The sequence below is a fragment of the Strigops habroptila genome, chromosome 14 (assembly GCF_004027225.2).
Source record: "Strigops habroptila isolate Jane chromosome 14, bStrHab1.2.pri, whole genome shotgun sequence".
Lineage (NCBI taxonomy): Eukaryota > Metazoa > Chordata > Aves > Psittaciformes > Psittacidae > Strigops > Strigops habroptila.
In genome coordinates this window covers 11,297,906-11,320,403 of record NC_044290.2, presented here as the reverse complement: position 1 = coordinate 11,320,403, position 22,498 = coordinate 11,297,906, and the positions used below count along the sequence as shown (strand labels likewise).

General features: G+C 49.0%; 1 long non-coding RNA gene across 3 annotated transcripts in view; it reads left to right on the top strand.

Moving 5' to 3' along the window:
* LOC115616760 overlaps positions 1–22,498 on the top strand; it is a 122,177-nt gene that overhangs the window by 4,225 nt on the left and 95,454 nt on the right. For all 3 annotated transcript variants that reach the window (XR_003994380.1, XR_003994381.1, XR_003994379.1), the window contains exon 2: positions 14,878–15,027. This is a non-coding gene — a long non-coding RNA (uncharacterized LOC115616760). The remainder of the gene's footprint in view (positions 1–14,877; positions 15,028–22,498) is intronic.

Below are 22,498 nucleotides of genomic sequence, written 5' to 3'. Positions count from 1 at the left end.
GGCTCCCACTGTTCCCCATCAGTCCTGGTCCCGCTTCTCTCCCTGCCACTGCGTCTTCGGGGCTACAATGCTGAGGGTAATAAAACCCCCGAGGTCCCTCTGCCCTGCTCTGAAAGGGAGCTTTGTCCCTGCAAAGAAATGACTTGAAACTGATCTGGGGAAAGGCGATTGTTATCTGGAGGCTCCTGAACTGTTTGGATCCTGACTTTGTTAGAGATCTTGTAATTTAAACTTCAACCTGCTTATTAGAAATCTGAGAGAATAGTTTAATAATAAAAAGCAGACTTTTTTTTTCCCCGCTTTGTTCCCATGTTCCTGTCCTCCGCTTTCTCTCAGCTGCTGTGGACATTTAATCATCTGATACACCCCCCTCCTCCCTCTTTGCTTTTAGCTTTTCCAAGAGTGGGATAAAATGCCGAGATGTTTCTTTTTGAGCTCTGCCAAGGAAAGATCATGCAGGGCCTGTCGCTGCGGTCCCTGTGTGTGCATTCTGGAGCCTGCCCATAGAGAGCTGAAAGGAGCTGGGGGAGACGCCAGCTTGTGAGTTGTCCTTGGTTTGTGGGCGTCCCCTCCACTGCAAGGGACTGGAAGCCCATCCAGGTGAAGGGGGTCCTCTTCTTCATGGGGGTCCCCTCCAAGGAGTGCCCCAGTTCCCCCTGGCTGCCTATATTCAGCCCACTGTCCCGCCCTGCAGGCGTTTGGAGTGGGATTTGAGAGCTCTTCCCAAGACTGATCTTCATCCAAGTTCCCCCAGCTGGGCAGCAGCTCCGTGGCCCCAAAAGCGCCCGGAGGAAACGTGTTTGGACATGTGCAGGGTGTATTAGCATTCCTGCCGCCCTCCCTGTGCTGGGGTGGCCGCTTGCCATGGGGCAGGACCTTGCTGGGACCAGGGTGCTGTTGGGAGAGGCTGGCACCCCATGGAGCTCCCTGGGGGTTTTTGCATGGTGTTGGTAGGTGCTTGGTGACAGGAGGTCCTGCTCTGTCCCAGTTCCCTGCTGCTTGTCCTGGTTAACAGATTCCGTAGCGCAGGCAGGGCTGGGACTGCAGTGCCAGAGCCTGTGTCTGGCTGTATGGAAGCGGCTCCCAGGGTGCAGGAATGTGGAGGGTTGGGTGGGATCCCGCATGGGTGACCCCAGTGGGTGTGGGACCGGCTCCGGCGGAAGCCACCCCGGCAGACCCATGTTGTTCTCTGTGCTCGGGTACTTTCGGTTCATCCCCTTGGCTGCTTCTCTAGCAGCAGGGAGCCTGTTTTCTGACTTCTGTGGCTGCCTCCTCTGGGAGTGAAAGCATCTGAGCTGAGTGACTGGGCAAGATGCTATAGCCCTGTTGTGGTTTGGAGGTGGCCACCAGGCAGTTACCCACATGTAGTTTGGACCCTGCTGCTTATTCATGTCCTGTCCCTACAGGCCCTTCTCCAAAGCCCTTCTCCAGGTTTCTTGTAGCCCCTTTAGGCAGTGGAGCTGCTCCAAGGTCTCCCCTTAAAGAGCCTTCTCCAGGCTGAACAAGCCCAGCTCTCTCAGCCTATATCCACAGCAGAGCTGCATCTTACTCTGCTAAGCGAAAGGGAACATGGTTTTTGAGAGGCTGAATTGCACCATCCTTGAAAAAGAAAAAAGCCAATGTTGTAAAACCAAATGTCACCTTTTAGGAAATCTCCCTCTTCTCTTTCTTCTACATAATGTTTCTAACCACATCTACCTCCCCTCTCATGTCCACAGCTTCCCATCAGGTAGGCTTGGCTCAGCCTCAGGCTGTGAAGATGCTCTTGGTGGTCCTCAAGAGGGGAACGAGGAGCCTCGCTAGGGCATCCTGGGGGTCTCACATAACCCCTTCCAGTTGTGCCTGGTGCAGAGAAAATGTCACTGCAGCCGGGTAGGGTTTGACATTCCCAGCCAGAGCAAAGGCTGGGGCTCAGCCAGGAGGAATCTGGCAGCTCTAGCTCTTACAGAGGCTGCTGGATGCTGATGGCTCCCATGGCTGTCGCTGGCTAAGAGGAATTACAGGGACACAGGGCTCAGCTGGAGCTGTGACTCGTTTGCAGATTTGACAGACTTGCTGCTTAATGGCTGTAGTTGGGCTTGTTTGAAGGTGAAGCACCAAACTCTCAATGTTCTCTGTGTGCAGTTGTGGTTGTGAGCTCTGGACCTGCCCAGGCGCTCATATAGCAGCACTTCAGCCCCTGTTCGGGGTGGGCGAGGGGACGTGTCCCCCCTCTGTGCCCCTGTGCTGGCAAAGGCAGCTCCAGGGGAGAAGGGGAGTTGTGTTTGATGTGTCTGTAGGTGCTCCCCAGCAATTTCCTGCTGGGCCCAGGTTATGTTGGTTCATATTGGCTCCTGCTCTGGATGCCACTTCCATGACATCATTTGGCTCTTGAAGAGTGGAGGAGGTGAGACACTTGTGAGTGATTATCTAGTGCAAATAGCCCATGGTAAATAGACTCAGCGAAGTATTGACACTGAGACTGTTTCTCTTCCTAATTTCCTTCTTGGGTGAGTTTGCCAAGTAGCCAAAAATAGAGGGGAGGGGGGGACACCCAAACCCTTAGATCCCAACCTCAGATGAAGACTTCAAATTTCAAGTCAGGGCATAGAGCTACTGTCATCCAGCTTAATTGTGTTAGCAGTTAATGACATAACTTCCATGTGGGATCTTGGCGTAGGACTAATTTTAGGAAATGAGTCTCTATTTAAGCTGTTTATATTAGCTGGGGATCTTCCTCCTGGACTGATGTTCTCACTATTACACTGGTGGTCCCTGCCCTGAATGGAGCTGACTTTCTTGGGACAGGTTGTCCTAAAGGGAGATTAAAACTAGTGCATGTTGACATGCCCCATGGTTGCCTCTTATGTGAATGGCACCCAGGGTGGATGCGTTTCCAAGGTGAGGGGGGATCAACACAATCCTTGAGGACTGATGAACCTAAATGGCAAGAACCAGCAGTTTTCCCATTGGAAGAGCACCGTTCCCTTTCCGATCTCTGCTCATGGAGCAGACACTGCTGCCATGCTCCCCTCCTCACTGGCTGTGCATGGGGTGAGACCTGGCTTGATGCTGCGTCTAAAGCTGCATCCCAGACACTCTGCACTCTCAGGCTGGCAAACTTTAACCAACAGAGCCCGTTTTTCATTAACCTGCATTTCCTCCTGGTTCCACTATTACCTCTGCAGAAAAGAATCTGACCCTTTGCTCTCAGCATCACCTTTGCTTTCCCCCCTCTTTTTCCTCTTTTCCCCCTCCCCGCTGTTGCTTTGTGGTCTGGGTGAAGCTGCAGAACCCTCGAGGCTCCCGTGCTGGCCGAGCCACCCCTGGGCTGTGTCTCCTCCTGCCTCTGTGCAGAGCCCCTGGGGGAGCTTTGGGGCTGGCACAGCAGCACTAAGCCCCTCACAGGTCCCTCTTAATTAAATTTGAAATGTGCTGGAATAAGAGGGCTTTCCGAGTGAGTCAGGTGCTGGGCCATGGGCCTGACCGACTGCCACAGACTAGCACTACCACCCACAGTCCTGATCCCCGGGACATGTGTACAGATTACAGAGAAATCCCTCAGCAATGAGGCTGCTTTAACTCCTTCGCTCTCTGGGGCTTTTGCACGGAGCTCTGTTTGGATCCTGATCCCAGCACAGGGATGTGCTGGTGTCCCTGGGCTGCCTTCCCGGGGCTGGATGAGCCAATAGTGTCATAAGTGGTGGCATAGATGGTATCTCCATCCACCAGGGCGAAGGTGCTGCAGTCCTTATGGGTATGTGCAACCTGGCCAGGGAAAGTGCCATCTAAATGTTCCTTCTGTTACATGCTGCATCCAAAGAAAACATCTCCCAGGCTGCGGCTGCGTGACTGGCAATAAAAGAGGGAGGCTTAAGGTCATGGTTTTGCCAAAGAGGAGTGAGTGAAGGGGTGGAAGCAGGCAGTCTTCCATAGGGAAAGCTCTGTGCAATGCAATGGGATGACTGGTTTTCTTCTGGGGGACGCTGTGCTTCCTTCAGCCCAGCCCATCTGAGTCCAGCTTTCCAGGGAGTTGTGCCTATCCAGACGGCAAAATGAGGCCATGCTGGTAAATACAAGTAAATAGGCCAGAGCTGTGCTTTAATCATCCTGCTCTGAGCAGACCTGGCTCCTGCCAACTCGGAGACATGTTTTACATTGCAACTTTGAGCTCTGAGTACCCCTCTTGTGCACCCACCTGCATTACGCATCGTACACCATGTGTATCCATCCAGTGTGGAGCTGACCACACCATTGCCGGAGGCCTTGGGGCTTCTTCAAACAAGCAAAAGATTTTTCCATCTTCATTTGGAAGAAAAATAAACCCCAAACTGGAGCAGCCCCATCCTTTGGGCACCTGGAAGGTTTTACAGGGAGGTTTTGCTGGATGGGTGTTCAGTGGTGTTGAAGCTGTGCCCTGCCCCTGTTCCTGAGGCTTTCCCTGCATGTGCACACTGGTTTCCAAAACTCAGCTTGCCTGAGATGGGTGGGAGCTGGAAAAAGCCAGGCAGGGCTGTGCACACACAGCGCGATGTGTGACTTTGCCTTTTGTCACAGCTCCCAGTTCTTGCCTAGCGCTTTGCTCTAATGGCACGAGCGTTTGAAGCAGGAGGGAGAGGTAGTTTAGGGGGAATATTAAAAAGCAATAATGCAGCTTGTTGAAGTGCATTGAAGCCTCCTTCCAGCCTGGAGTTTTGCTAGAGTCAGGGCTTTTTTCTTTCCTTGTCTCCTATTAAATCACACGTTCCCAAGGAGCCTTCGAGCCGGGTGCACTGGGCACGTTTCCGAGCCGGGCCAAAACCAACAGTTATCTCCAGTTTCAGGAAATTTGAAGCTGTGGTTAACAGTGTCTTCTCGAGGCCTGACAGATGACACAGGTGGTTTAATGTGCAGCCCGTGCCAGCCCTGCATGTCGAGGGCATTAATCATCTCGACAGGTTGTGGTGGGGCACGTTGCTCAAGGTGGGTCTCCTGGTTGGGAGGTCAGGGGTTCATGTATGAACATTGGCTTGCAGCCGGCCCTGCCCATGGATGGACCGGGACATTGGATCAATGTGACCCATGGTGCTCTGTTTCCTAGCGTGGCTCGCTATTATTTCCCCAGGCAGTGAGGAAATCACTCTATTGCTTCCTGCAAAGATGTGGAGGTCAATTTTTATAGGCTGTTATAAAGTCTTTGCTATTAAGGAAGGGCTGAGGGAATACTTTACTTACTGGAAAGTTTACTTTCATGTTTTCCGCAGCTATTCTGATCAATGTATTGAAAACTTGGGGCTGCAGATGCCCCTCTCCCCCCTATTCTCGGCCCAGCTCCTCTACTATTGAAGCTCTGCAGGTTTTGGGTTCAGGAGGACAACAGGGAATTGTCTCAGCTCAATGAGTGAGTGATTTTTCCAAGCCTTTTTGGTAGGTCCTGGGATTTGCCAGCCTCAGGGTTTATTCAGCATCTTTATGTGACTGGAAAATCCCACTCTTATTCTAGGGGAATGGGGATCACAAGCTCGCAGGAGCTACTCCCCAGATGCCTGCAGCAGGGAGGAAGGATATGTTTTATCAAAGTGAGTCCCTGCTGTTTGAGTTCCTGCTTAAGAGCTTGATATCATCTAAAAACCAACATGGGGAAGTAAACAATGACTCTGGTTTTATTTTCGTCCTCTTTTTCTTTCTCCCATTATTTAACTTTTTAATTGCTTCAAGAGGAGCTGAAACCAAAAGTCCCAGCAGATGTAGTGATTTATTTGGGGAGCCTCTGCTGCTGGTCCCTTCCTGTAATCCTGTAGGAGCTGGAAAGAGGAGGAAGTACTTTTTTAAAGGCAACTAGAATGAGTCCTCCTTCGGCTCTTTGCTGTAATATTACTAGGTGTGAAAAAACCCTCTGGTATTTATGAGTAGATGTGATTCAGGAATAATAAAGACCTGAGAACCCGTCATAAGATCATTTGGATCAATGAATCATCTGCCAGATATGGCAATTTTGCATATCAAGCTACAGACCTGAAACTGATGCTATTTTTGTGGTGCTGCCTCCTGGCAGTGGGACTTGTGGTCAGTGAGCAAGCACAAAGTGTCCCCAAAAGGGAGAGAGACGTAGCTGCTTTAGAAGGACTTCATCAGGAAAGAAATCTGAGTTGACAGGAGCCACCACTTAGTCCTGCCTGCAGCTTGGATGGGGAAATTTGTATTTCTGTTGAGCCGTGCAGAGAAAACAAATATCACCTCATCAGCTGTCTGTGAAGGGAAGAAGCTTCCTACTGCTTGCCAATGGCTGGGCAGTGAACATGGTACCCGCATGGCAGTGTGGGGAGAGGCTGGAGGGATCTGGAGGAGGATGGTGATGAGCAACACCAGCATCCCTGGATCTCTTAAGCTGCGAATCACAGCATCACAAACTAGTTTGGGTTGGAAGGGACTTTAAAGCTCATCTAGTTCCAGCTGCCTGCCATGGGCAGGGACACCTTCCACTAGAGCAGGTTGCTCCAAGCCCCGTCCAACCAGGCCTTATCTTATTAACAAGATCAAGGGATTTGTGCACCTTAACCAGTACTGAGAGCCACTGAACTGCTGTTACATGGTCTGCCTTCATTTTACATCAGCTAATAGCTGACAAGGGGCTTGAGAAGTTTGTTGTTGCTTTTACAAAAGCCTTTCCTTACTGCTTGTCTTCCTCTCTGCGGTTTTCCTCCTGCGCTTTCCCCCCTTCCCTCTTCCGCTCTCCCCTGCTTGAAGTTCAGGGAAAATATGCGCAGCCTTCCCAAGAGAACATTTGGCACAGTCATAACATGTTAAATACTGTAATTAAAATATTTTTCTCATTAACTTGGAAATAATGTTTCTTCCGAAATTATACCAGAGGATTTTTTTTTTGCAAATTAAGTTGCCAGTTTCAACAAAACCGCTTCAGAAAGTCCTGGAATTGTCAAACTGCTCTTGCAGGGTCCCTGGCTCTGCTTCCTGCAGCCAGCATCATCTGCACAACAGGGGCAGGTTGGCAAAGGTGGTCATAAAAAGGGTCTCCTCTGGTTGAGGATGGGGACATGGCTTGGAGGTCTATACTGAGTGGATGTATCGGGTGCGTTTGGTCTAGTAATGTCTTCCAGAGTTGCCTGGGTTTCTCAGTGGTGTGAATCCCATGAGGGTCTTGGTCTGGTTTTGTGTTGGGAAGCTAAGATTTGTGAGTTTGCTGCTGCTGGGGTGCTGCTGGAGATTTCCCTCCAGGAGGGATGCAGAGTGCCAAGGGGGATGTGACTACAGGGCTCCTGTAAGGAGTAATTTCCTGGAAGTGTAATTTTCTGCAAGGAAGCTATTGAGGAGCTTTTTTTTTTTTTTTTTCATTAAGCATAGATGTGGCCTGGTTCTGTCTTGGTGGTTTTCCAAGCCTGTTGCTTTACACTCGTTGTCCTTCCCAGATGCTGAGGTGATGCTTGTGCAACGGTCCAGGGAGCTCAGTGGGGTGGAGAGTGCAGGCTGTTAACTTGAGCATCTTCTGAACTTGGCTGTGGTCCTTCAGGCTCTCTTGAGCATTGCCTCAGATTCATCCCATCCACGTGGAAGAGTCTGTTGCTCCTTTAGCAGCTGGCACAGCTGGAGAGGGCTTGATGTCTGTGAGAGCAACTTCACCCACAAACTGTTCTTCTAGGGGAGGGATCAAACCCACCATCACTTGCTGTAGTTGAAGTCCCTGTCAGTAACACCTGGTGAGATGCCTCCCTTCCTAAGAGTGTCTGATATGGTGAATCATGTTCTAAGAAAGTCTCCTTTAAAAACAAACATCTTCCCTGCCCTTGCACATTCCTGTGTGCTCCTAGTTCCGGTCTCCTCCTTCCAAGTAGGAATGTGTTGGGGGGTGGTCTCAGCCCGGCTGTCCCACAGGTTTTTGGGGGGTGGGAGCCATGGGGTGCTCCGAGGGCTCCCCACAGCTGGTGGGACCTCGGGTTAAACCCAGCAGAATGTCCCATTCCACTCCCTGACCACTGCCTGTCTACGGATCCTGCGGATCCCGGCTGGGTGTTCTCTGTCAAGCTGGTGATTGCAGTTCAGGGCAAGGACACACTTATGTACACATCACCCTGGCAACATTTAGGTAAAAGCTTTTGAGAAGTCCTGGGTGCATATTATGGGCTATTGCCTTTTTCTGCTTGTGCGCATGTGGGCTGTTTTTCCCAACACTAGCCCGAGGTGCAGGGAACACCCGAGCTGGTTTAATTAACCTTCCCTGCCTCGTGCTTTTGAAAACCCCTACTTTCCATGGATGTTTTTGGTTTTATTCATGTTTTTCCTTTCTTTTTTTGACTTGTGTCTGTTCCAAACCCTGTCACAGATCCGTGCTGTGCTCACAGGGATAGAGTGCATTACACTGTCGTGGTTTATACATAAGCTGACACCAAAGCAGGGTGTGAGCACTGTGTGGACCTGGCTTCGGCTTGACTGACACAAACTGCCCAAGGGCTTTGTAAGGAGAATGGGTGGCCCTTGGATTTACTGAGTGTATCGCCGAGGTTAATGCAGCAGCATCTGGAAAGCCTTCTGTGGGAGGCTGCTTGAACGTAACTCGGGCCAAACTTGTCACAGCTCATTTAGTCATCTAGAAATGAAGAGGCTGATCTAACTGGATAAGGCAACACACCAGCCCTGGACTTTTATTTTAGGCTGGGATGTAGGCTCCCAGCTCTCCCCTTTGACTCCCAAAGGAAGCTGGAGAAGGTGACCCTGGGGGTGGCTCTCTCCCTGAAAAGGAGTGGGAGATACTCCTCTCCAAGGAGCTGGCAGTGCTTGGAACACTGGGAAGAAGGGGTTGCATTTATTTCTCTGCCTCTGTGCTTATTTTTGCTGAGGGCTTTTTGACTATTCTGGCACCTTTTTGAAGAGCAAAGAGGATGTTACCAAACCTAGAAAATGTTGGGGGTAGTAAGGCAGCTTGTGGGTCACTTCAGTTGGGCAATATAGGGCGTTTACTGACTTGCTGCTTTGAAAGTTCTCAAATAATTTCCTTAAACTTTAGGTGTGCTGATGGGCTCATTAACTTCAAGGGTGTCCTTGTGTGCTGCTTTCTGAAGCTAAACTAAGTTTGAAACATTCTTGAGCTTCTCTCTGAAGTCTAGCCATGGCATCATATATTTTAGCACTGCACTGGAATGCAGAGACTCTTGACTTCAGTTTTGCTACTGATGGTCTTCAGAAACCCTGGGCTGACCACTTTATCTCTCTGTATCCTTGTTTCCCCTTGTGCAGAATGGGAATATTGCCTCCTTCCTGCCAGCACAGGCTGCAAAATCTGTTTAATGTTCCTTCTCCACTTGGGAAATGAATAAACCCTTCTGTGCCTTCATGTTACTGTTGTCCTGGGCAGTTTGAATAAAGGCACTCTCCAAAGATGTGTGGTTTTGGTGTCCGAACACATCACAAAGAGGAAACATGTTGGGTCTTGTCTTGTGCACAGTGTTTTCTCACTGCAAGCAGCTCATAGAAGAAAGCTGGGCACTTGGGGAGCTTGTGGCCAGGGCATGTGAAGGTGCTTGAGGCTAAGAATAGACCAAACAGCACTTGCTTGTGCCTTGCAAAGCATGGTGAGGTCCCTCATTCAAAGGCCAAATTGCACTAAAATTGGTGTTTGGTTTTCCTCATTGCATGGTTTAATGGTTGGACTTGATGACCTTAAAGGTCTTTTCCAACCTGGTTGATCCTCTGATTCTAAGGGTGCAGAATTTTGGAGAACATCAGTTAAATCTGCTTCTCCCCCACCCCACCGCTGATGCTGCGTCCTGGGGCTGGTACGTCTGTATCCATGAGAAATACATTTTGTGGGTGGCAACGTCAGATTAGCTGATGGAATTTCTTAGCTCTGGTGGAACCATTTTTAGGCAAGATGTTTTTGCAAACAGTATTTCATCATAAAACACTGCTGTCAATCACCTGCAGGCGAATGACTCTCAAACACCCAACCCTAGATTGAAGGAAATGATAAGTAGTTCTGCTTGTCCTAAAAGCTTGCTGCTTTTTTTTGGTCTCTTTATTTAATATGTTGCTGGGTAAATAATTATTGGCCTCCTGTACTGCAGAATGGGTGTGGAGGGGTCAGCAAGTGTCTTGGAAATGGTTTCAGTTGTGCATTTGATAGAACAGGCTGATGTTTCCATGGGTAAACAGGACTGACCATGCTGCATTCCTGCAGCCAGGGTGATGGGTGGGTAGGCAAAGGCAAAACCACACCTGAGTTGCTGCAGGAGCTCTCTCCTGTCTGGGGAGGTGAGATGGTGGAGGGACAGCCTGCCCACCACTGGGTTGAGCCTTCATCGCTGCAGTGATGGTGATGGATGAACCTCAACTGAGGCTGCTGGCCTTTTGGTCCAGGTTGACATGTCAAAAGCTGGGATTTCCCTATGACTGGAGTAGGGAGTAGCTCTGATTTTCAGCAGGAATTGCCAAAACAAGGCGACTTTTTCAGTAGCAGGGACCATCTGTGAACTGCTGTCTGGGAATGGTTCCTCCTTGGCTGCTCTGTCTCAGCTGCGCAGCTGGAGATTAAGTCTTTAATTAGGTACAAGGCATCAGAACTTAAATACTAATTTACATACCTGACATATTGGTGGCAAATGTTTTCAGGATTGACTCAGTTCTAGAAGCAGCACCTGAATGGGATGAGTGGTACGAGATGAGGTGATGCATCTTTCCAAAAGGTGCTTGATACACGAACGCTCCCAACGCCAGGAAATGCAGAGACACCCGGGCAGAGACTGGCCACTGGAAGCAGCCAGTGGCCAATTTCATACAAGAAAGTGTGTGTGGGTTTATTTGGAGTTTAATTAAATACTAGATCAACTTGTGAGGAAGGCGAGAGTAAATTCTGCATCCATTGGAGTCTTTAATGAGAGCAAGCAGCTTTCCGAAGCCGCGTGGTCACTGCAGCATGAGATGCCGACCCCTCAGGAACACACCGTGTGAGCTCCCAGCCTTTGCTGCTGAGCCAGGCTTATAACACTGTTGGAAAATCATCTCCCAGGGAAGGCTACGGGTCCATCCCAGCAGCCAAACCACCCCATATACCTATGGCAGGGCTGTGGTGACCGTGTGATGGACCGTTAGCTGGGGCTGGTTACAGCACACAGCCCATCCCACCTCCTGACAGCATCTCCAGCTACTTTCCCCACCTCCACTGTTTAACCACACTGTCACTTCTCTTGCCTGCTCCTTTTCAGTGTTTTCTCCAACAATTGCTTTTTATAATGGTGAATTTTTTCCTCCCCCTCTCTGTTGCTACCTGTTCTAGCCCTCAGGCGCCCAGCTCGGAAATGCATTCACTGGGGTTTGCCCTGGCCTGTTGCAGACATCATCCCACAGAGGCTGGTGTGCATCTGTTTGGCATTTATTAATTGTTGCAGCTTGACGGGGTTTCTTCTGCTTCTCGTCTTTTTTTTTCAAAGCTATCTGCTTAAAATAGCAGAGCAGTGATGGAGCGGGGTGGGGAATATGATGTTCTTTGTGCCCTTGCGTGGGCTTCCTGGGTGCATGTACTAAATGTTGTTTGGAAACTTTCTGTCTCCAGAAATGTGCAGAGATGTCCCCCTGTCCCCTTGCAAACCAAGAAAGGGGTGAGCTGCACATATGTTTCATGTGATGATGCCTTTTTGTCTTTGCTTATCGTTTGAAAATGAAGTTACAGTTAATAGGGACCAGGACTTGTTGCTGCTTAATTGCTCCCTGAGCCTACCACCCTTCCCTGGTAGCATTAAGAGAAAATGAGCTCTTGCCACTGACACCTTCAGGTGACCATTTGGACACCCCAATGTCTAATTTATGAAGCTCTAGAGAAAATGATGCTTGGATCCAATACTGCTCCACATCTTGGTGCTGGCACACCAAAGGATCTGGGTTTATTTCCAAGAGCTCTCAGCTCATCTCTGTCTTCCCTGACCCCTTCCTGCCTGTAGTCACAGCAAGGGCACAAACACAAGCAGTGGAGTCTCAAAGGTCTTCTGGTTCAGGTGGTGCTTCATCTGAGATGTGTTTGCTCCCAGGTCCCTCTTCCATAGGTAGAAGTGTTATGCAACAGCACGCTCACCGCTTAAATGGAGATTTCCCACCTTTCCTCTTCTCTGGAAATACTTAGCTATCAGCCAACTAAGAGCAGAAGGAACTTGTTTCCAGTACGATGGTTTTTTTCCATCTACACATAATAACATCTTTAGCTGTATGTAATTAACTCAGAAGTGATAGGCTTGTAATTACCCAGCAGAAGCCTGTGAAAAGCGTTGCGTTAGTCTTTATCTCAGGAACTTTATTAGCGAAGATGTTCTGGGCCATTTTGGGATATGCTGGAATGTCTGCAGTGGTGCCTGAGCTGTGCAGAGCCCTGGGGGCAGGCACAGGCTGGTGGAGGGCTCTGCCTCGGCCCCACGGTGTCCCCAGCAGCAGGACTTGGAGGAGGTGGCTCCAGTTCTTGGTTTGATGATGTCCTCTGCTTTGGAGGTTCATCTGGGTTGACAAAAGTCTACTCTTTGGTCTTTGCCTAAAGCTGTTGGTTTCTCTTGTTTGTCCATGGGTGTCATTGGAGGGACGGGAGGGAGGAAGCCTGTGGTTTACTTGTGGAGGCTGTGCCATATAGGAAGGACTCCTAAACTAACCACATGATATGAAATCACTGTATAGCTCTGGAAATCAGTACTTCAGGCTTCTGTTTGAATGTGATGAAACCATCAGAAACTCATTGTGTCTATAATGTACATACACTAAGAATGCTCTTGAGGAAATGTTGGGTTTAGCTCATAGTTCCCTTAATGGGGGAATAAACTTAGCTGCTCTTCTGCATATTTTCTGGCATGCAGCTCATATTGGTTTGTCTTCGTTATCCCTCTGGCTGGGAAAGTAGTTGATTTGGTCAAATGGGGATGACTCAGAGCTGAAATCATGTGTCAGAGCCTTCTTCAGTAGTTTTGAGACAAAACCATACAGTGTGCCCCTGGGGATTAGACCCTGAATTGACATTAGAGGTTGATGCTATTTGAGGGAAATCTACCCTGGTTTTACTCCCTGCAGGCTGTGATTTGTAGGCAAGTGGTTTTTCCCTTAGAGCTTGTGGTCCCTGAAGCTGGACATGGTGCTGGGAGGCACAGCACACCCTGGGTGCTGTAGTGTTACTCATGAGCAACGCCCTGCAGCGGAGAAACAGGATTATTTAGCTTTACATCTTTACATCTTGGCTTCTTGGGATTTGCCAGAGGTTGTTCTTGGTCATCTACGATTGTTCACACGGTTTGAACTCGTAAGGCTTGGGAATTTCACAGTCGCTGTGTTTCACACCATGTCCTTACCTGCCTTTGGGTCCATGGCTTGCTGCCTGCTCCAGGTGTAGGATGAGATGAGAACTGTCTTCTAGGTCCAGCTAATGACCCCTGCGTTATCTGACAGTGTTGGTAACTTAGTGTGCTGTGGTAGAAACGCTGTCTTGTTGACATCTGAGGGTGATAAGACTTGGAATAACAAAGTGGGGGGTAACCAGGTTAATAAACACGAAGGTAACTGGGGAACAAATTAAAAAAAACAAGCTGGTCAAATAGTTTATTTGGTAATTTATTTCCCCCCTGTCATTTAGGCATTAATAGAGGAAGAACGGTTCATTGACTGGGGCACTGCTCTGCTTTGGAGAAGGAGTTTGTGGTGTTCTCTGCCATGGTTGCCTTGCATAAATCTGGGCAATTAATTTAATCTCTTTATGCTCCTTCTGTTTTGAGGCTAATTGTAGTAAATTCAGTAACTCGTGTATCTTATGGGGGGAAAAATATGTTGTTATACTCAAAATACACTCAAAAATACTCTTTATATTAAGAGTCAATATGTATCAATATGTAGCAGGAGTAGTGCTAACTGCAGTGAAAAGGCTTAGTTTAAATAAGTGTTTCAAATAATCATACTTAAGATGTTTCAAGCATTAACTAATCTGTATGATGCTCCTGGGCAGGCAGTGTGGGGACAGGCAGTGTAGCTTTCAGTTTGCAAGACAGAAGATGAACACAAGCTGTCTTGTGCTATCACAGAAGATTGTAATGAGCATTAATAGCTCTAATTTATAAACAGACATAACACGTTTAACACATGCTTTTACCAGAATGATTATCCTTTGGAATGGGCTCTTTATCTTTTCCATTTCTTGATGTCTTCCAATCAAGCCTGGGATTGTCTTTGTGTGAATGTTATTCAGTCCTAGTTCCTGGACTTGCTGCAGGCATTGCAGGATCATAGAATCATCACAGAATCCCAGACTGGTTTGGGTTGGAAGGGACCTTAAAGCTCATCCAGCTCCAACCCCCTGCCACGGGCAGGGACACCTTCCACTAGAGCAGGTTGCTCCAAGCCCCTGTGTCCAATCTGGCCTTGAACACTGCCAGGGATGGGGCAGCCACAGCTTCTCTGGGCACCCTGTGCCAGCGCCTCAGCACCCTCACAGGGAAGAACTTCTTCTTAAGATCTAATCTTAATATGCTGTCACATGAAGAAATTGAGAGATGCTGAGGCAGGACAGATGTACTCCCTGGTTGAGGGAACATCATGTTAAACAGCAATTTATCTCAGAAACTGCAGGACTCATCTAATGATTTGGAATCTGTGGCTGCCACAGTCCCCTGTAAAGTCCCAAACCTTTCCAATACTGGGACTCTCTGCATCCCCACAAACCAGCCATGCACTGCAGGGTACCAAGGGGTTTCTGGCTCTGCAGGCAACTGTGGGGCTGAGAGGGGAAAATGCCATTCTGTATTGGAAAGAAAATTAAGCCCTTTAGGACTAAATTCTATCAGGCCACGTTCTGACGTTTGTACTCCTTTTGTCGCCTGCACGAGTTATGTAAACTTTTTCTCTTCTGAGCTCTTTAATTTTAACCCATTTGGTTCTTTTTATCTTCTTTTTTAGGTCCTGGAATCGTGAGAACTTCCAATGACTTGGCAAATCTCACTGAATCACTGATGTTTTGCTGCCATCTCCACCCATGCCTGTCCCTTGCTTGCTCCCTCGCCGGGTGTCAGTTCGCCAGCCTACGTGCTGAGAAGAAAAGTTAAAAAGGTAAAAGTCTGTAATCTGATTCCGCAGTGACCTGTCTAATCCTGTTCCCTGGTGCAGTGAGAGCTGAAATACTTGTACTGCAAAACAATGACTTGAGGAGACTAGAGAAGGAAGATGAGAATCTGCAGGGATTTATTTTTATTCCTTCCCCCCTGCTTCATCTTCTGTTGTCCTCTGACCAAAAGCTGTCAGCTGGAAAGCAAGGCGGAGCATGGGGCTGGGTGCATGGGTAGCAATGCATTGGGTCCCTCTTTGTCAGAGGGTAAGTGTATGGTTTCAGGCTGCTCAGACTAAACCTTGAGTGTCAGTGGCTGCACTGAGTAGACCTGGAGGTGAAGAGCTGAGATGCGATGAGTAAATCACTGCAGCTCCACAAAGAGCTGTTTGTATATTGTGGTCCTATCTGTGGAGCTCCCTGCAAATGCGAAAGGTTTCCACATTGGGCTGAAAATGAGGTTTTTGATATGTGGTTGGCTTGTGTTGGGAGAGGCTGAGCTTTCCAGGACAGTCTGCCTGGAGTCCCGGCCTGCTGCTGCTCTTGTAAGACCAGGGCTCATCTGATAGCGTTTCCTTCCCCTTGACCTTGTATTGGATTTAGGACCTAAGCTCAGGCTTCCAGGCAAGGGCTGTGGTCGTGGGGCTTTCCCATTATTCCTTTTACTGTGTGCATATGTTTGTACAAAATCCTTCATGGACATTTTTGAGCATATGGACTTTTTTCCTCTAGCTTGTTGTTGAGAAAAAACTTCTCTGTACTGAGCCTTGATGCAGGTTGCTTTGAACCTACCTGCCTCTGCAAAGGGGTATTTTGGAAAAGCATCATCTTGAGGTTTGTCTCAATGGGTTCTGCTCTGTCAAAAGTACAACACATTGTGTGAGCTGTGTAGGTTGGGATTACAGAGGTTATGTTTTGAGTTTGCTGTTGTATAGAGAGGTGTTCTCATGAACCACTTTGTCCTGTCTCCTAGAGAATTTCCTCCTGTTGGGGCTCTGTTTTTCCCTTTACCAAATCCTCCAGTTTGCTGCTACATGGAATTGAACCATGCTGCAGAGCAACTTGCAGCTGGGAACCTGAGCACCTCGTTCCTCGAACTTCATTTTTCTGAAGTAGTTTGGCTGGATTGCATTATTTCCTTCCTTATTTTTTTAGGCATAATGTCCTCCAATCCATCTGATATTGCCAACACTGTTGATGTAAGGGCCATAGTATAGAAAGGGGGAGGTTTGGAGAGGTATGAAACTAGTCCAAGGTCAACTACAGCAGTGCTAGTGATGCGTGTGGAGGTGATCAGAGTGTTATCCTGCAGAAGGAACCACTCTGCAGAAGGCTGTTGTGGTTTGGAGGGGTGGTTTGGGGTTGAGAAGCTTAGGCTGGAGCAGAGCTCTCTTCTGTCAAAGCTGCATCCAGCAGAAAACACTTCTCATGGAATTCATGCAACCAGGGCTCTGTAATGGAAAATCTGCCCCACCTTAAATGCTATCGTATTACTCATGAGCACAAGGCTGGTAATTAACCGAGCTAAAAACCAGATTTATTGCATGTCAGTTAGCACCTAACAACTTGGCGTATCTAAGGGATGCATCAGAGGCCGGATGTGCTGGTTTCCCACCTCGGGTAAGAGAGGTCACTTGCCTTGCCACCAAGGGAGATTCAATGCATCTTGCCATGTTTAAATATAATCTTGCTCACGTACAACAATGCGTTTAACACCTCTGGGCTGCGAGGTTGTGAAGTGAAATCCTCTGCTGTAAGGAGATGAAAATATCTAGTGGTTGCATCACAGTCTTTTGTGTCATGGTGGAACCTTCTAGCATGTCCTGATTGCTTCTGACATCAGAAATGTTCTCAGGCTTCACCCCTCCACCCTGATCCAGAACAGCTCTGTGCAAGTGCTGTGCTGGATCCCAGCTCTTCGTTGCTGTCCTGCAGGGAATGCTGTGGGAACCAAGGTGAAGTGCTGATTCAGCTGCTTAAAAAGGCAATCTGAAGGCATCTTGTGCATGTGAGGTAGACAGGTTACAGGATTACAACACCTGGGCTTAAACTGGCAAATCATCTATAGCTTCAACTTGCAGCTCGAATCTTATTCTTCAGTTCAGTCTCTGCCCTTAAATCTCCTAGACCAGGACATAGCTTATTTCTGTCTTATTTTGGAGGCTGTTGCAGAGCTCAGGTGCTGCTGAAGCACCACATTTTATGTGTGTTCAAATGTTGAAAGAATTCCAAAACGTGTGAAATTTGTGTGTCTGCAAACTTAATCATTTACGAAGTAAGGGAAAATTAAGCATTTGGAATACAAAAGAGCACATAGCTTTGACTTCCTTGGTGTGCCCTAGGAAAATGATGATGTCTATAGTTGAGGTTTTCTAGGTACCCACGTGCAGACAAGTTCCAGGGAACATGTGCTTGGTTTTGCCCTTTTCTGCACCTGTAATAACTCATCCGAGTTTGCTCAGGCTGGCAAAAAGTGGAGATGTGACATCTAAACTAACCGGACACCTTTGCTCTGAGACTTCCAAACAGCAGAAGACCTCAAATGCTAGGGAGAAGGCTTAGGAATGTGATGTAGGTTGGCTGCTTTGGGAGTAGAAGACCATGATTTTATGTCAGCAATAGTGTGGCCAGCAGGATGAGGGCAGTGATCGTCCCCTGGACTTGTCCCTGTGAGGCTGCATCTTGAACACTGGGTTCAGTTTTGGGCCCTTCACTCCAAGAAAGACATTGAGATGCTGGAGGGTGTCCAGAGGGCAAGTTCTGTGATGAGCAACTGAGGAAACTGGGGGTGGTCAGCCTGGAGAAAAGGATGCTCAGGGGAGACCTTGTTGCTCTTGACCTGAAAAGAGGTTGTAGCAAGGTGGGGGTCGGTCTCTTCCCATGTTACAAGCAATATGATGAGAAGAAATGGCCTCAAGTTGCACCAGGGGAGGTTTAGGTTTGATATGAGGAACAATTTCTTCACCAAAAGGGCTGTCAAGCACTGGAACAGGCTGCCTGGGGGTGATGGAGGAGTCATCATCCCTCAAGGTATCTAACAGATGTGAGATGTGGCACTTAGGGACATGGTTTAGTGGTAGACTGGGCAGTGCCGTGTTAACAGTTGGACTCGATCATCTTAAAGGTCTTTTCCAACCAAGTTATTTGCAAAGCCCAGGGCTTCTTGAGCAGTGGCTGCTCAATAGAAAGTGTGTGATGTGATAATCTCAAGAGGTTTGTCTATCCTTACTTGAAAGCGGCTTTAGCTCACAGAGGACACTTGTGCAGGGATGTAGTGGAATTGAGCAGGCACTGAGCTTAGAAGGAATCAGAAGTTCAGCTGGTTGCTGGCCTCACCTTTCTGACCAGGAAATATGCTTGTCTGTGAGATAATCTCCTGATTGCACAGACCTGGCAAGGAAAGGTACCAACGAAGGTGGGACAGGTCGATGCTTGGGCCAGCCCAGCCTCTGCTCTGATGTCTCTGAAGCTGCTTGTCTATTTCACAACATCGTGCTGAGCTTCCCTGATGCCAATCCCAGGCTGAAGGGGCCAGCTGGGAAGGGAAGTCCCTTTGTTTTAAGTAGATAATTGGTTTTCAGTTTGGGGTGCGGTTTTCTCAATGAGGGCTGTGGTGGATCGTTCCCACGTGGAGACAGGATTCCACACCTTCATTTCCTTCTCGGTAGCAGGAGGCAGCACAAAGCCTTCAGAGCAGTGTCTCCTGGAAGTCAATGAGAGGTTTCCTATTGTTTGCCGTGGGAAGGACTGATGCCCTCAGGCCCTGCAGGTTCTCCTGCTCCTGCCTTCCAGAACAAGCCTGGAAACAGGGCTGGGAGCTGAGCAAGCAAGGAGCATTCCCCTCTGCTGCCCATCCGTCCTGCCTGGCCTCGTCCCACAGATGGGACCCCCTTTTCCTCCATGTCACTCCTGTTCCCGTAAGGCAAACGTACAGTGCTCTGCCTCTGGTAGGAGCTCGGTGGTTCTCCCTGATGGACGTTGGCCAGGCAATGCCCTGAGAGAGGTGACTTGCTGTGCCTTGACCCCTCTCTGTGATGGGGCTTTGTTGGTAGGAACTAGTTCCACATCTGGCTCTTCCTCACTTAGCTGCTCTACGAAGGTCCCAGAATATCCCCTATAGATATTGCCCATGAGGAAGTGCTCGAGGACCCAGATGTTCTGAATTTCTTGAGTGTAACACTAAAATATTTTGGTATTACTAAGAAGTTATTTCTGATTGAAAATACCTGAAAGTTGCTGCAGGCGCTGAGTTGTGTCGGTGTTCATTTACATTGTGTTATCTCTGAAGCGCTGTGACTCTTTACACTCTGTACGAAGCTGTCTGAGAGGCTTATGGTCCAAGCACTGTGTTTTCTCGGGGTGCAGTAACAAGTGCCTTTTGCAGATAGAGGCACGGAGCCTGCTGCATTTGAGGAGTTTGGTGTTTCAGTGGGGATCAACTGTGCTGATTCAAAGCCTGCAGCTTTCTCACCTCTTGAGCTGCCTTTGCCATGTGCTGTGGAGGGGAAGTTGCCATTCCCATCAGAGATTTGTGTGGGGACACTGCCTGAATTTTGTACCTGATTAAACTTCAATTCTCGAGCCAGCAGATTCCTCTAAAGACACTTTTCCCTTGGCATCTTCCACCCAAGGTACCTTCTTTTCTGCTCCCCAGATGTTTGCTCTGCTCTGTGGCGGCTTTGCCTCATTCTTTTTTCCTTTTGGCAGACAGTAAATCGTGTTCTGCTTTCTTCAAACATGTGGAGGAGATCCCGACAAGATTGATGACAGAGAAGGGTGGCTAATATTTCCCTGTACAGAAAGCAGTTCTGTGCAGTGCAAAGCGCTGAAGCGGTGCAGCTACTTTCTTGTGGGATTATGTGGGACAGTAAATCAGAGAGCTTGCTCTCATCTAGCACAGCCTGTGAGGCTGCAGTGTGGGGGAGAGATCACATCTGCCTTTGGGTCAGGGGGCTGGGGGAAAGGGAGGTACTGCTGGTGCTGGTTCTGATGCTGCTGTCAAGGCAGTGCCATCTACTTGCTGCCCATGCCAGGTCCCCTGCTAGGGGACAGTTCTTTGGTTGACTTACAGTAAGGTGCTGTTAAGGATGGAGTTGCCAGATGTCATTTCACTTGCTTGAGTGACTCCAGATGAGGCCGCAAGGATGCTCTGAGCATGGGAGCAGCTCTGCTCTGGAGCCAGGCTGAGAGCTGGGCTGGTTCAGACTGGAGAAGAGAAGGCTCCTTAAGGGAAGACCTTAGAGCAGCTCCAGTGCCTAAAGGGGCTCCAGGAAACCTGGAGAGGGGCTTTGGACAAGGGCCTGTAGGGACAGGACAAGGGGAATGGCTTTAACCTGCCAGAGGGCAGATTGAGATGAGCTCTGAGGCAGAAGCTCTTCCCTGTGAGGGTGCTGAGGCGCTGGCACAGGGTGCCCAAAGAAGCTGTGGCTGCCCCATCCCTGGCAGTGTTCAAGGCCAGGTTGGACACAGGGGCTTGGAGTAACCTGCTCTAGTGGAAGGTGTCCCTGCCTGTGGCAGGGGTTGGAGCTGGATGAGTTTTAGGGTACCTTCCAACCCAAACTAGTCTTTGATTCTATGTGCTTTCAAGAGGGGATACACTGCTCAGCAGGATGTTGGCAGATGCTGATTGCAGGTGGGAGGGAGGGTCAGAATGGGTGGATGTTGATTAAAGCAATGCAAAGAAAGGTAAATACTGTTGATATTTATGGGTTTTTACAAGCTGTGTTTGTGTCCATCTCAGTACCTGGTCTGTGCTCACCTGCTGCAGCTGCCGGCAGTTTCCTGCCACACTAGTTGCGCTTGATCCTGCACTGACCCAGATACACCAGTTTTATCCCATTCCCCTCCTCTCTGGTAGGCAAGTGTGGGCATTCCCCTCTGCCCATCCTTCTCCTCAAAGGGTGGTGGTCCCTGCTTGGGAGGAAGGAAAGACTCAATTCATGTGAAGCCTGTATTGCTGTGGCTCTGCCTGGTGATCCCATCGGGCTGGAAGCGGGACAGTAGGCAATTCCCATCCCCCTGGCCCTGCCGCTCCCCCTTCTCCCCCGCAGCCCTGCCTTGCCCTTTTGTGGAGATTTATAGAGCCGAGTGGGCTGAGAACAAATGAGCAGACATTAAGGCGATGTGTTCTGCATACTAATGACAAGATACTGCTTCTGCACCTCGGGGCAATACTGGGTCAGGCCAGTTTAGCTGTAAACTTTATTTATGTGCTTATTACAGCCAAGCTGCAGTTTGCTGGCCTGGGCCAAGGGTTTAGGGATCTGTCCGGCAATAAATCCTGTTTGTTTATTTGAAATAAGATGTTCCCTTCCCCCCAACCCTTCCTCTCTTTTCTTCTTGGGGGGAAAAAAGAAGTCCCTTCTTTTGCCATCACAGACTTGTGAGTGAAGCAGGGAAGGTGGGATGAAGAGTGGGGAAGGAGAGGTGATGAACAAGCTTTGTGGGGAACTGTTGCATTTATTTAAGCCTTGCTGGTTTAAAGAGGGTTCTACCCTCCTTTGAAGGTAGCTCTGAGCAAAGGAGAGGAAGGGTGGTCTTATCAAAGCTTTGGGAAACCAGGAGTTCATCCCCATCTCTGCCACTGAACCCTGTAGCCAGGCACAGCCAAGTCCCTTTGCCTCCATCCTCATCCGGTAGCCAGGACTCTGACACCCTTTTTTGCCCATCTCGTTTCCACCAGGGATGGGTTTTGCTGTGCTGCTCTGGTATGAGCTGTGGGGAGGGAGGTCTGGTTTGGGTGAGGACTTGCTCTGTATTCCCAAGATCAGTGGAGAGATGGGCGGTGATTTATGCCCACAGCAAAGATGTTCTAAAACCATCCTATTTTTATGGTATCCCCTCTGGCCTCCAGCCTGTTTCCTCCTCATGTTACATCTTGCCTCCTTGGGTTTGTAAGTGCTCTGGGGGCAGGGATTGTCGTTCTCTCTTGTCCTGGCTCCGAGCTCCTATCCGCCTTGCTCCATCATTCAAAGCAGTAAAACACAGAGGACATGATGCGTTTGGAGCAGGAGCTTTGCGTGCTCATGTTCACGTGCAGAGAATGTAGGAAAGGCTGAGCAGAGCAGAATTAGTTCCTCTCTGATTTTCAGAGCCTCCGTTTTGATCCTAGCCTGGCTGAGTCTTGCTGGTGCTGCTGTGATGTAAATGAAGGATGCCCTCTCTGGGCTGGTGCTGGGACTTTTAAGTGGTGAGTCCTTGTGAGGATAAAGAGTTATTTCACCCATCAGCCCTGATGGTGCCTGATACCTGGGGCTGGGCAGGGCTGGATGTGGTCACCTGAGGCTGGGGAACAGCTACATCAGTACTGGAAGTGAACTGGGTCAAGGCACAACTGCTGGTGAATCCAACTTCAACTCCTTCTGTTGGTGCCCAGCCCTAGGATGTGGCTCCGTGACATGGATCTGCTGTTAGATAAACCTGGCTGGACACAAATTCAGCGCAGCAAGCAGGCAAAGGCTCTGTACTTTTGTGTTG